The sequence below is a fragment of the Lissotriton vulgaris genome, chromosome 4_1, assembly GCF_964263255.1.
Source record: "Lissotriton vulgaris chromosome 4_1, aLisVul1.2, whole genome shotgun sequence".
Classification (NCBI taxonomy): Eukaryota; Metazoa; Chordata; class Amphibia; order Caudata; family Salamandridae; genus Lissotriton; species Lissotriton vulgaris.
Genome location: NC_141691.1, coordinates 1,142,645,483 through 1,142,660,375, shown reverse-complemented (window position 1 = coordinate 1,142,660,375; position 14,893 = coordinate 1,142,645,483).

Sequence of the window (14,893 nt, the reverse complement as noted above, 5' to 3'; positions counted from 1 at the left end):
GAGTGCAGGAGGAGGCTGGGCGGAGGCGGAGCCCTGTGTGAGGAGGCCGGCGGCGGCAACAGAAGAAGACGACAGACGCCCAGGAGGTTGGCCGGAGGCGGAGTCAGGAGTGAGAGAAGCCGGGCGGAAGAACGTCGCGGGAGCTTCTTCGGACTTCCCCCCCCCCCCAGTGAGCAGCCGTGGAAGGTGCGTCGGAACAGCGAAGAAGGTTCCGATGAGAGAACTACCCTGAAGTTGAATGCTCACTAAAGTAAGCTGGGAAGAGTTCTCTGGTGGGGGGCAGTGTCAGTCAGTCAATTTTCTTTATTCGATTATTTAAAATCATAAAAGAGCAAGCATAATTACATAACATAGTTACGATACATTTCATTGAAGCACAAAAACAATTTAACAACTCTGCAACATTCAATAAATATTATAAAAACGGATAAGGTGCAATGCAACATACATAAATATCTAAAAAAGCTAAAAAAGAAGGGTTTATTAAGCACAATTCATTTTGGAAAATGGAAAAAAGATAAAATTCATTTGTCAAGGATAAAGTGCCTGTGCCTTGTGCGGTGCTTATTTAGGCGTGCACCGGCAACCAAAAAACTAGCCACTGAGAAAGCTACTTGTACAGTGGGGAGGAGCTGCAAGAACAACAGGGCCGGTTTAACCTGGATGAAACCCTGGAGACGTAAAATAGGGAGCAAATAACTTTTCCTAAACTCGGTATAATGTCCGCAGAACATTATAAAGTGCATCGTGTCTTGTGTCGAGAAGTGATCACAGTCGCACGGGTCGGCATCCTCGGGTCGCGACCAAGATTTGAAATTACCCAGTACGAAATGAATTAGATCAAAGCGGAATCTCGTTAGGAGAAGGCGATGATAGGAATTAGTAGTAAAAAGGAGATAAGGTTCCATTCCTGGAGCTAAGGAGAGCATACAATGTTTCCTCACCATAATCTTTTTTAGCTCTACTTCTTCCCTTTCCATGGCATATAAATTTGTCAGGGTGTTTTTGACTGATTTTATATCGCCATAGGTTATCCCCTCTGGGGAAGAGAAGAGCTCTGGACGACCAGCCAAGGTAAGCTGTATTTTAACGTATCTTAACCAAGGAATGTAGAGGGCTCTATCCAGGGCTAAGCAATCTTTTAAGATGGTATGATTTAAAGTAAGCTCCTGATTGAGCCATGTTTTTATCCAGCCAATCACTGGGGCTAATTTTAATGAATCTGAAATATAGCCCACGCCTAACTCTGTATGTATTGCAAAGGTCGACGTTGATTGGGGGACAGAGAGCAAAGATCTCAGAAATTTATTCTCTACAATCTGTATTTTAGCTGGGCTGGTATAACCCCAGATTACCGAGCCATACTGGGCAACTGACAAACACTTGGAGTTATAAACTTTAATGATGCTTTCCATGGGGCGGGCACCCAGCTTTTTGGCAAAACCCAGCAGCCCTGCAGCCGCTCTAGCGACAGCGCTGCTTTTGACCAAAAGCTGAGGGCCCCAAGTGCCCCTATCGTCAAAAGTGACTCCTAAGTATGGAAAGGAGGAAACTCTCTTAACCTCCTTTCCAGCACAGGAAAAAGTTAGTAACTTTCTTTTCCTTCCTGCGGGTCCAGCAATCATTACATGTGATTTGTCTGTGTTAATTTTCATGTCCAAGGATGACATAAAAGCCCCGAAGGATGCAAGAAGTTTATTTAGCGCAACTCCGGAGCGTGCCAAAAGGACAGCGTCATCCGCGTACAGGAGTACAGGAATCTTTGTCTCCCCTGCACGTGGAATATCGCTATGGGCTGTTAACATTGCTGCCTCTAAGTCATTAATGTATAAAGTGAAGAGGAGGGGAGCAAGTATACACCCTTGCCTAACCCCCCTCTCCGACTTAAAGTGACAAGTGCATCTACCTTCCCGAGTAACTCTGACTGAAGTCATAAGATCCTTGTGTAGCTCGGCCAGGTATTCGACCAAAGGGGGGTCGAGACCCATGGCCAAAAGGATCCGCCATAGCTTTGCCCTGATGACCAGGTCAAAAGCTGATGACAGGTCCATAAAGGCCATGTATAAAGACCCCTCCCTGCCGACTACATACTTATTTACAATTAATTCTAAATTTAGGCACTGATCTAACGTTCCTCTTTTGGATCTAAAACCATATTGTGCATTAGATAAAATACCCCTACTTTCTAAAATGAGGGATAGTCTTGATAATAGGACTCTGCCCATAATTTTTACACTCGAGTCAATGAGAGAAATTGGCCTATAGCAAGCCGGATCTGTCCTCTGACCCTTCTTAAAAATTGGCACTATAGTTGAGTTTGCGGTGCGTGGGCTGCACGCGACAAACCCCTAACTAAATTGTGCCGCTTTAGTCTGAAACTGTGACACCCATAAAAATTACCTGACAAGTGGTGAGACGTCCGAAAGGGACTTTAGAACTGAGGCAATAGGGCGGGCAGGCATTACAGGAGGACAGGAACTGGCCGTGATGCAGTATATGAACTAAGCTGTAGAGGAAAGCTTTCATCGAGAAAGAATAGGTGTACAAAATATCCCAGCTTTCCCATGAGTGCTTAGAGGATTCTAGGGGGCTAAATGTAATGAGGTATTAATTACCCTGTCTCCTTTCAGATATCCAGATGCCTAATCCAGTTACTAATACAACAGTAAGGTCCTCTTGTTGCACAACTGATCCTTCCAGCTGTTATTGTCTTACAGTTCCTATGGTAATGTAGAACTTGATTCTCTTATAGGAAAGTGTCATTTAGTTATTTACCAACTGTGTATTGAGATCAAATATTAAGAAGTAAGGCTAACAGTGGAATTTTGATGCACCTACCAATCGGAAAGAGGTGTGGGCAAATGTATTCAATGAAAGTAATGTAAAGATTGCGAATGTGAAAGTACACCAATGCAGAAATATTTTATGTGAAAAGGTGAAACGTTATTGCAGAACCAAAACGAGAAACCATAGCTTTCTTTTATAAAACATTCGTATTTTTCTAAATTGGTGTGGCGTCCTTTATTTTTAGTGGTAAGACATTGAGTTACTGTGAGTGGGTTTTGTAAGTACTTCACAAAAGCCTTGGAGGTTAGCTGTTTCCCCTCTGTGCCAGGCTACCCTATGTAGTGTAGGATTCCCTAGGTCTAACATAATTGGTGTTTCAGCGGTGGGATCACGGATTTGTGCTTACACTCACTTAGTAGTAACGCAGTGCTTACCACGGGCCTACACCTGGAGTCTTCTCCAAGCGGCCTCCCAAAATTTATATTTTGATTTTCCAAATTTACTCCTGGTGGTGGGTGGAGGTTGTCCTCAAATTACACTTCTTAGTTCTCTCCTGAGTGTCCATTTGATACCATATTTGAAAAATGGAATTGAACCTTGAGGAGATAGAGACCTACACTGTGGCCCAACTTAAAGAGTGGTGTCAACGACAGGGGGTGTTCTTCAAGAAAGGTGCCAAGAAAAGCGAGTTACAGACAAGCTTGAGGGCATGGGTGGAAGCTCATATAGAGGAGGAACAGGACACAGAAGAGAGTGATCGAGACACTGTCCTTGGGGCAGGGCTGCTGTACCAAACTGAAGGGGGGAATCTACTGACAGGTCCCAGGACACTTTCAAGGGAGGGCAGCAGTGTCTCAGTGAGGAGCCTTACTGACGCCGAGCTAGAAGACAGGAGGGAAGAGAGGAGACTAAAATTGGATTTAGCTAGAATGGAAATGTAGAGGGAGGACAGGAGGTTGGCCCACGAACGAACAATAAAAGAGTTAGACCTTCAAGCCTTAACCTTAAGATCCTCCAATCCAAACAATGGTGGCAGCGAAAACAAAGAGATCACCAGAGAACCCAGACCCTACTTACCCAAGGATGTTATTTCTAGCTACACCCCGGGTGATGATATTTCCAAATGGTTAGCCGCCTATGAGGTCTCCTTAAGGGCCCATGGGATCGTGGAAACCCACTGGGGGGGTGGGCTGTATAAGTACATGCCACCTGCTGGCAGGGATACCTTGTTGGCCCTGGAGCGGGATGAGCAAACCCACTACCCTACAATGAAAGTGGCGCTGATAAGAAAGTTTGGACTAACTCCTGAGAAGTATAGGCAGAAATTTAGGAGTAGCCACAAACTAGGCACACAGAATTGGGTGGATTTCCTTGATTACGCCAAGAAGGCCTTGGAGAGTTGGGTGAAAGGCAGCGAGGTAGGGGACTATGAAGGTTTATATGACCTCATACTCAAGGAACACCTACTCGAGAAATGTTTTCCCGAGCTGCGTCAACACCTGGTGGACAGCAAGCTGACCAGCCCCAGGAAGCTTGCTGAGGAGGCGGACATCTGGGCTAGTACCCGGGTGTCCTCGAAGGGGACTGGAGGGGATTCCCAGAAGTCTGGACAGGGCGCCCCCCAGAAGAAAGAGGGGGGAGATAATAAGAGGGAGTTCTCAAAAGGTCCACAAAATACTTCTCAAGGAAGGGGCAGAGGATTCATCCCTAAGGCTAACCCACCCCGAAACCCTAATCCTGGCCAAAGCCAGCAGCCAAGGGTTGTCCATTGCTTCGAGTGTGGTGGTGTGGGACACTATAAAGGAGACGTGAGATGCCCAAAAAGACCACCCCCTCCCACTGGAGGAAAAGCCCCGGGAATAACTAGTGTAGTGCTCGGGGAGGAGATGCCTTTGGGTAACGGAGGGGAGCGGGCGGGTGTCACTTTAGGATCCCTGGGAGATAAGGAGATGGTTCCAAAGGCCCAGTTGCCCGCAAATACCACAAAGTATGAGCAATGGGTCACCATCAATGGCCATAGAGGGGAGACTCTGAGAGACACAGGAGCCAGTATGACTATGGTGAGAAGTCATCTGTTGTCTCCAGAGCAGGTCATCCCAAATGTACTCCATCCCGCTGTGATGGCTGACAGCAGATTGGGCCACTATCCTGTGGCCGAGGTTCCCTTTGAGTGGGGAAGGGTTGCAGGTTCACTTCGAGTTGCCGTAAGCCCTGCCGTGACTGTTGATTGCCTGTTAGGAAATGACATGGAGCACAATGCTTGGAGGGAGGTGGAATACCGGACTCATTCTGAGATGCTGGGTACACCTGACTGGGCCTGTGTCAGCACAAGGTCCGCGACTACCCGGAGGGGGAGTTCGTTTACGCTGGAGCCTGGAACAATGGCCCAGCCCGCTGCCAGAGAAGAGAAGGACAGTAGGCAGGAGGGACCTGCCTCAACATCTCTACCTCGTGAGATAGATAGGCCACTTGCGGAGGTGGATCTGGAGTCCACGGAGGAGAATGTTACTTCCTTGGAGAACCTACCCATCCCCGCTGAGTGGCATGTGAAGGGAGGTCCTTCCAGGGAGGAATTCTGCAAAGCTCAGAAGGAGTGTCCTACTCTTGAGGGGCTGCGACAACATGCCAAAGCCCAGGCAGCAGGGAACATTGTAGGGAACTACCAGATTTACTGGGAGGATGGACTCTTCTACAGTGAGCCCAAGGCACCCGGACATGGTTCATCCAGGGCCTTGGTGGTCCCTCAATGTTTTAGAGCCTTTCTTTTAGAACTGGCTCACGAGATATCCTTGGCAGGACACTTGGGACAGGACAAGACCTTTGCCTGGCTTGTCCCCCACTTTTACTGGCCTCGGATGAGAGTGGCGTCTGATACCTATTGTCGGACGTGTGTGTCTTGCCAAGCCAGTGGGAAAACAGGGGTGAAGCTAAAAGCTCCCCTGGAACCACTTCCTGTCATTAGCACCCCCTTTGAAAGGGTGGGCATCGACATTGTAGGGCCATTAGATCCACCAACTTCAGCTGGTCACAGGTTCATCCTGGTTCTAGTGGATCATGCCACACGGTACCCAGAGGCAATTCCTCTGAGGACCATCACTGCACCTGCAGTGGCAAGGGCCCTGATGGGGATCTTCACCCGAGTGGGTTTCCCCAAGGAGGTTGTGTCCGACAGGGGGACCAACTTCCTATCAGCTTACATGCGGGCTATGTGGAAGGAGTGTGGTGTTACCTACCGGTTTACCACTCCTTACCACCCACAGACCAATGGACTTGTGGAAAGGTTTAATAAAACCTTGAAAGGCATGATAAGAAGTCTGCCTGAGAGCCTGCGGAGGAAATGGGACGTCCTCCTACCCTGTCTTTTGTTTTCTTACAGGGAAGTGCCACAGAAGGGAGTGGGCTTCAGCCCCTTCGAACTTCTGTATGGGCACCCTGTACGGGGTCCTCTCAGCCTGGTGAAGGACGGATGGGAAAAGACTCCCAGGAAGCTTCCCCAGGACGTGGTGAGCTACATGCTGGCCTTCCGGAGCCAAATGGCCAAGCTGTGGAAGCAAGCTTCTGACAACTTGCAAGCCAGCCAAGCAGTAATGAAGGAGTGGTATGACCACAATGCTCACCCAGTGGAACTGGAGCCTGGACAAAAAGTGTGGGTGATGGAACCTGGAGAACTAAATGCCCTCCAGGATCGTTGGACAGGCCCCTTTGAGGTATTGGAGAAAAAGGGTAAGGCCACTTACTTGGTGGACCTTAAGACCCCGAGACAGCCCCACCGGGTGCTTCATGCCAATCGCCTCAAGCCACACCATGAGAGACCCGAGGTCGTCTTGATGATGGTGACCGATGGAGCAGAGGAAGAGGAAAGCGAGCCTCTCCCTGATCTTTTCTCGTCTCAAGAAAAGGATGGGTCGGTGGAGGGAGTGATTCTCTCGCCATCCCTGACTCCTGAACAGCAGAGAGATTGCTGCCAGATCCTGGAGCAATTTTCTTCACTGTTCTCCCTTGTCCCGGGAAGAACCCACCTGTGTACCCATGATGTGGACACAGGAGACAGCCCACTTGTGAAGTCTAAGATCTACCGGCTGTCAGACAAGGTGAAGGCCAGCATCCAGGGTGAAGTCACTAAGATGCTGGAGCTAGGAGTGATTGAACCTTCTAGTAGCCCTTGGTCCAGTCTGGTGGTTTTGGTACCGAAAGCTGCCCCGCCGGGCGCCACACCCGAATTGAGATTCTGTATGGATTACCGAGGACTAAATTCAGTAACAAAGACTGATGCTCATCCGATCCCAAGGGCGGATGAACTAATTGACCGGCTGGGAGCTGCCCAATACTTGAGTACCTTTGACCTTACTTCAGGGTACTGGCAGATTTCCCTTACTGATGGAGCAAAGGAAAGGTCAGCCTTCTCCACGCCTCAGGGTCACTACCAGTTCTGCGTGATGCCCTTTGGGCTCAAGAACGCTCCTGCCACTTTTCAGCGGTTGGTGAACAAGGTCCTCTCTGGTATGGAAGCTTTTTCTGCTGCTTATCTGGATGACATTGCTGTCTTCAGTAGTAGTTGGGAGGATCATTTGCAACACTTGCAAGCTGTTCTCCAGGCCCTGCAATGGGCTGGCTTGACAATCAAGGCCAGCAAGTGTCAGATTGGGCAGGGGTCGGTGGTGTACCTAGGCCACTTGGTGGGCAGAGGGGTGGTGCAGCCCCTCCAGGCAAAGATCGAGGCTATCATGGCCTGGGAGCCCCCCAAGACTCAAACCGAGGTCCGAGCCTTCCTGGGCCTCACTGGATACTACCGTCGCTTCGTGAAGGGGTATGGCACCATTGTGGCACCCCTCACTGAACTTACCTCAAAGAAACAACCCCGACGAGTAGTCTGGACGGAAGCTTGTCAGCGAGCCTTTGTGACTTTGAAACAAGCATTGTGTACTGCTCCAATACTCAGGGCCCCTGATTTCTCAAGATAATTCATTGTCCAAACAGATGCGTCAGAACATGGCATTGGGGCAGTGTTATCGCAACTAAATGATGAGGGCTTGGATCAACCCGTGGTCTTCCTATCCAGGAGACTACTCCCCAGGGAACAGAGATGGAGTACTAAAGAGCGGGAAGCCTTTGCGGTGGTTTGGGCTCTGAAGAAGTTGCGTCCATACCTATTTGGCTAGCACTTCCTGGTTCAGACCGACCATCGGCCCCTTCGTTGGCTGATGCAAATGAAGGGGGAGAATCCCAAGTTGTTAAGATGGTCCATCTCCCTACAGGGAATGGACTTCCGGGTGGAACATCGGCCTGGAATGGACCACGCCAATGCAGACGGTCTTTCTAGGTATTTCCGCCTTAGTGATGAGAACTCCCAAGGGATTGGGTAGCTCTCCCCACTTTCAGCTGGGGGGGACGCGTGTTAGACCTGTCTGCCTCTGGGGGTGTTCTAACCATTATTATTTATTTTTGTCACCCTTAGCCTCCTACAGTTTCTATTTTTTTTATGTTCACCAGGGTTTTCAGTGTTGTTAGGGGGCTAGGTGTTCCTTGATTATGTCGCCATCTTTCCCTTCATTTTCTGTGAGGCCTAGTCAAGCTCCTGAAAATCTAGGGACACTCAGAAACCTAAAATGGTGTCCACCAACTGCCATAACGGTCCCCTAAGGGTGGCAGACCCATAGGCTAGCATGAGGAAGGTTCCAGAACCCACTAGTAGCTTCCAGGGGTCTGAGGCCAGCCTATAAAAGGCCAGTGACCAGCAGCCATTTTGTACAGTATTGGAAGTGACCAGTGCGGAGAGAGGCGACTTGAGGAGGAGGATAGCACACTAGTAGTAACAAGATCGACCTTTGGGGCCGGCTGTCGCTCTACTGGGAAGTGACCCCTCTTAGGCTGACCAAACCCCACTACCACAGCAACCATATCAAGAAACCAGAGACTCTGTGGCAAGTTTTATAACTATCAGTGACTCTTGCAGTGTGGCTCCCAAGTGACCTGTAAGTCCCGCCCTGAAGGCACGTGTGCAGTGGGAGCGAACCCGGATACAGTGTCGCGCTGAATGATCAAGGAATCAGGAGGCAAGGAGTTAAAACGGCCGCGACTGCAGCACATGAGTCCGGTGTCCACATTGTAAAGAAAAGCGGCGGAACCAGCTGTTGACCTTACCTGAAGGAAACGCTGCTGCCGTGTGCGATCCCTGTCGCGGGATCGGAAGAGGAGGAAGAGCCCAGCTGATCCGTGCTGCCGTCCGGAGGAATCTGAGGTAGTGTCGGAAGAGGCGGGGAGAGTGCAGGAGGAGGCTGGGCGGAAGCGGAGCCCTGTGTGAGGAGGCCGGCGGCGGCAACAGAAGAAGATGACGGACGCCCAGGAGGTTGGCCGGAGGCGGAGTCAGGAGTGAGAGAAGCCGGGCGGAAGAACGTCGCGGGAGCTTCTTCGGACTTTCCCCCCCCAGTGAGCAGCCGTGGAAGGTGTGTCGGAACAGCGAAGAAGGTTCCGATGAGAGAACTACCCTGAAGCTGAACGCTCACTAAAGTAAGCTGGGAAGAGTTCTCTGGTGGGGGGCGGTGAAAGGAAAGGCTTCCAGGCGCCGGGCGTGAACAAAGTACGAGCCTCCTTCAGTGGCGCTTCCTCCGGTGCGTGGGCTGCACGCGACGAACCCCTAACTAAATTGTGCCGCTTTAGTCTGAAACTGTGACACCCATAAAAATTACCTGACAAGTGGTGAGACGTCCGAAAGGGACTTTAGAACTGAGGCAATAGGGGGGGCAGGCATTACAGGAGGACAGGAACTGGCCGTGATGCAGTATATGAACTAAGCTGTAGAGGAAAGCTTTCATCGAGAAAGAATAGGTGTACAAAATATCCCAGCTTTCCCATGAGTGCTTAGAGGATTCTAGGGGGCTAAATGTAATGAGGTATTAATTACCCTGTCTCCTTTCAGATATCCAGCTGCCTAATCCAGTTACTAATACAACAGTAAGGTCCTCTTGTTGCACAACTGATCCTTCCAGCTGTTATTGTCTTACAGTTCCTATGGTAATGTAGAACTTGATTCTCTTATAGGAAAGTGTCATTTAGATATTTACCAACTGTGTATTGAGATCAAATATTAAGAAGTAAGGCTAACAGTGGAATTTTGATACACCTACCAATCGGAAAGAGGTGGGGGCAAATGTATTCAATGAAAGTAATGTAAAGATTGCGAATGTGAAAGTACACCAATGCAGAAATATTTTATGTGAAAAGGTGAAACGTTATTGCAGAACTAAAACAAGAAACCATAGCTTTCTTTTATAAAACATTCGTATTTTTCTAAATTGGTGTGGCGTCCTTTATTTTTAGTGGTAAGATATTGAGCTACTGTGAGTGGGTTCTGTAAGTACTTCACAAAAGCCTTGGAGGTTTGCTGTTTCCCCTCTGTGCCAGGCTACCCTATGTAGTCTAGGATTCCCTAGGTCTAACACGACCCTACCCAGTAACTACGGCATTATTTGTCTGCAGTTTAAATGGCATTACTGACAGTCACTATTATTAAATTTTGAAAAGCCCAAATGAATTGAGAGGAGAACATTACAAACAAAGCTGCAACTTCCGCCAGCAGGTGTCCTACGCAGGGCCGTACTGGCTACCGGGCAGTTTGGAATGCTGCTGAGTTGGGGGTATATTTCGTTGATGGGGGGCTGCGTGTACTAAACGAACTTAGTTTTGGGTTTATTATTTCGAATCACACGGAAATTTGTTACAGGTGCGGAGTTTAAAAAAAATGTACAGTGACCGAGTTATCAAACATTTTTGGCACTCAGTACCGTTACCGCCTACTACATGCAGACCCCCGAACTAGGAAGAAATGTAGAGTGACAGTGATGTCATTTTAATGTGTTTCCCTCACTTTAACGCAGACCTCTAAATAAAGGCCACTGTTTCTTCTTGCAGCCATTCTTTTTGCTGATCAATCCCATGTTTTGCATGACGCTGATGTTAAGCTGGGCCAGGGCTGGCTTTAGGGTGGTGCGGCCGGTGTCGCCGCACCGGGAGCTGAGCTCGAGTGGTGCGGCATTTTGAAATACCCTCTGGGATTTTAAGGCCTGCGGCAGTCTTCATTGTGTGCCCATCGATTTTTAGGCAATAATAGAAATGGCAAGCTAACTCTGGTGATTAATGTACCTGCTGGGGATATCTGAGGTGTGTCTAGTCCTAGTTTTGACTCATCGTAAAGGAAGTGCAGAGAGTAAATGTGCCTGCTGCAAAGCACTTGTAACATGCAGATCACAGAAATATATTTAAACGTAGATACCTCAGTGGGTTCCTGCTTTTGTCATAGAGAGTGTTTTTTACTTGCATTTCAGAAATTACAGTCATTCTGATATAGCATATTGGGGCATATTAGCAAGAACCTTGTTAAAATTATCGCTGTTTTAGCGGCAGAAAAATGCAGCTAAACCAGCGATAAGGGGCTTGCTAATATGCGTTATAGAATTCCAATAGAAGCCCAGGTTAGATGTCCTGTACATCTAACCTAGGCTTCTATTGGAATTCTATAACGCATATTAGCAAGCCCATTATCGCAGTTTCCTGCTGCTAAAACTTCAATAATTTTAACGAGGTTCTTGCTAATTTGCCTCATTGAGCTATGAACGGGCCTCAAAGGGCAAGGTATGGGTGATGGAGCTGGGATTCGCGTGCAAGCGCCTTGCTCTCATACAAAACCCTTGCTTAAATCGTATAATCATATTAACACCATTATTCGTCATTTATAAAGTGTTTTTCCCAACACGCGGGTGTCCCCAGGATGCTTGCTTGTTTGTCTTTTCTCGTACTAACGAAGCTTGCACTAAAATCGGCTGCTTCGCTGAAATTCAGTCTGCGCATGCGTCGGTCATACCCATGTGATGTGACGCACTCGCATTCTGGAGGGATTCTGTGCTCATGCGCACTGTTGCAAACATGGCCGCTTGTCTCTCACCACGCTCTCCGCTTGCTACTGCTGCTGTAGCCTATCTGTCTTTTCGCACTAAAACATTAATGCTATAGTCATTATAAAATAAGGGTTGGTTAGAATTTTATCATGGTATACAGTGTGATCATTTTATATATGATTTTAATTTGTTCTCGCTTACTTTTCATGTACCGCGTCTTTGTGGGCTGGGGCATACATGAGCGACGCCATGCTGAGGCTCCTCTGAACCCTGTCAGCTGACCAGGGAAAGTCCTAACTGCGCAGAAGCTAAATCTAGCCAGCTGGCTCCTGAAGCACAATGCGCCTGGGAACATCGCTGGGAATACGGAGTCTTACCTTGGAAAAAGCAATACTGTTGCTACCTATTGTGAACTGTCTTACACTGCTGTATTCCATGCATGGGAACGTGAACCCGGGGGGCGGGTGTGCAAAATTGCATATTAAGTATGAGAAAGCAAAATTCTAGGAGGTGGTAATGACCGCACCACCTCTCCTGACCAATCATAATATGGGAAACTGTCACTTGCAACATTAGTGGGTGGTCTGAGGGTCCCCAAAACAGTATAATTGCCCTAGTTTAGCTTAGGAAAATTGTCCGACTTGTCCGAGTAGCAGACCTGTCACTGACCCTACGAACTCTATAGGTGCTCAATCTGAAGTGCTGCGGAGCACTTTGTCCATACTTTCCACAAACTCATAAGGGGTGGAAATAATCCTAAGTGCTAGCGAAGCACTTTGCTGGGAAATTCGAAAACCCAATCGGGGTTACTGGCGGATTACTTGCAGAAAGGGGTAACGCTGGCGTTGCTTCTGAAGCTGTGGGTGTTGGTCGTACCTTGGTGAGCCCAGTCCTGATCCCAAATCCTGAGGGGTATCCTGTCCTTACTGTCCGTGAGCTGTACCTGCTCGCATTCTGGTATTCCTTCCTGAGGGTCCTTGTCCCCGTCCTTCCAACTGACCCGTGGCCAGGGTTAGTCTTCATTCTGAACTAGGTAAATATTAAACCGTGGGTTTGCGTCCCTATTCTCTCTCTCTCTCTCTCTCTCTCTCTCTCTCCATATTTTTTTAATAAAGCACTCTTGCTTGTGATATTGCCCTATCACCGTGAATGTAACGTATATGCTATTCTTGTTAGAATTGTTCCATCTCTCTCCCCACCTTTAGAGAATTGTCAAATTGTTATACTTTATTAGTATGTTCCAATTTTTCCCTTTCCTTTAGCTGGTTGCAGTGATTTTTGTAAGAATAGTTTAGTACATTTTAGGGTAAGTACATGTTCTAGGTCCCATCCTCGTCCTAGGTCTCTAGTATAAGGTTGCAGTGACTAAATTCTGTTCTAATAATTCCCACCTTAGTCATTCCATGTACTCAAATGGTTTTAGCATTTATCTATAGTTACGTTATTGTTATGATATTATTAGTTGACGTTTTATTCTGCTTATCACTTATTGCCTTGTCATTGCCCTTTTAAACTTTATATAAAGTTTTGAACTACCCTCAGGTGTCTGTGGTCATTTTACAGAAATTGTGGATAAGTATTGTACTGATTATAAAGAGTATTTGATCTAGACCTGTTTACTATTTTCCCTACTAGCTCCAGATCTGTTGTAGGAATTGTGCCTGTGGTAAGTCAGGTACATGGTAAGCAGAGGTGAAACCAAACCTTAATTACTCATAGCAGCGTGCAGGAGGAGAAACAAAGTAATCATCACCCGGTTCACCCGAATTGTTAGTGGGGTATTAAAAATTTTGCACGCCAGGGCCCAGTGCGTGTAGTGAAATTGGTAACCTTGGTGACCCGGGTGGACTGCGCGCTCTATCAGTAATTTTCTGGCAGCGAGAGGATGGTTTGGACTAGTTAGATTAGGTAGACAGGATAAATCATAAACAAACCGTAAAAATAAAATGTGCTGCTAATTTTCTATTGTATTGAGTCAAATATTTTGAAATGTTTAAGAAGTTTTTGTAAATGTATACGATTTTTGCATTGCTGCTATAAAAGTTATACTAACCGAAAAATTGTTTGTGAATGTTCAGTGTAGTCCGAATCCCCGGGGAAGTATTTTAGCTAACGGTGAGCAGAATCCGGTTAGCTGTTGAAGTCACTAGGTTTGAGACATTAGTGCAGGGTTGAGGATAACTGGAAGCACTAATTAGGACCTTTTTGGTTTATGGAGTGAATGATAGCTACGAGTCCTTTATAAAACTTTCATTGCGATATCACCTAGTAAGGGTCGCATACGGGAGGAGTAGTAGGGTCTCCGAGGCTTGTCTGGTAAGTAAGATAGTTCGCTGGTGAAATCCTGGCTCAGTACATATCCCCGACTGAGGTGGATGAGTCAGAAGAATAACGGGTTCTGTGTTACTAGTGTGAAGGGACAGGCAAAGAAGTCTATCCAGAGTGAATGAGAAGTAGACAGAAGTGGTTTACTTGTAGCGAGAGAAAGTTCTTTTTCCTTTTTAGAACACTCAGACATAGTGGCAAACGTTGTGTGTTGTTAAATAAACTCTGTATTCGCACTTTAGGGAGAGTTAAAAGTTTCCGTTACCTTGTGAAGGAGGGAGTCAGTCGGAGAGCTGCTCTGACGTCACTCCGTGCCGCGCTGGTATTGGTCAAAACAGCGGGTGTGTAGCGGAGCTGAATTTGTAAAGGAGGGGTGAGTGCCGAAGCGTGAGACTCTGTCTTGCGAAAAGGCCGCGCACCCATTGGACGAGGATATTTGTAAACTCTGACCTGATTGGGTAGTGTGAAAAATAAGTCGCGCTAGCATTGGAAGCACAAAGGTAAACAAAATTAATCAAGCCGAGTTAGAAGCAAGTCTGGAGAGGTGCATGTGGTATCCAGATTTCATACCGAATCCAAAGTACCTAGGATTTTATAAGGATCAGCTTATACGAGGTAGACCGCACATGATGTATGGAGTAAAGAGGAAAATGTCTCTTTCCAATAAAATTAAGAATTTTTTCAAGTCCGACAAGCCCATTAGAACGAGGGAAGGCGTGCTCATTCCCCCGCCAAACACCCCTGCTTCTTTCATGTTGTTTGATAAAGGGTATCACACTTGTGTCTGGTTAGAAAATTGGGCAAAATATACTGCCGAGGACGGAGTCCTGGCATTCCCTGTTGAAGGTACATTTAATGGTCGGATTTTGTTTAACTTAAGGACCCGCATG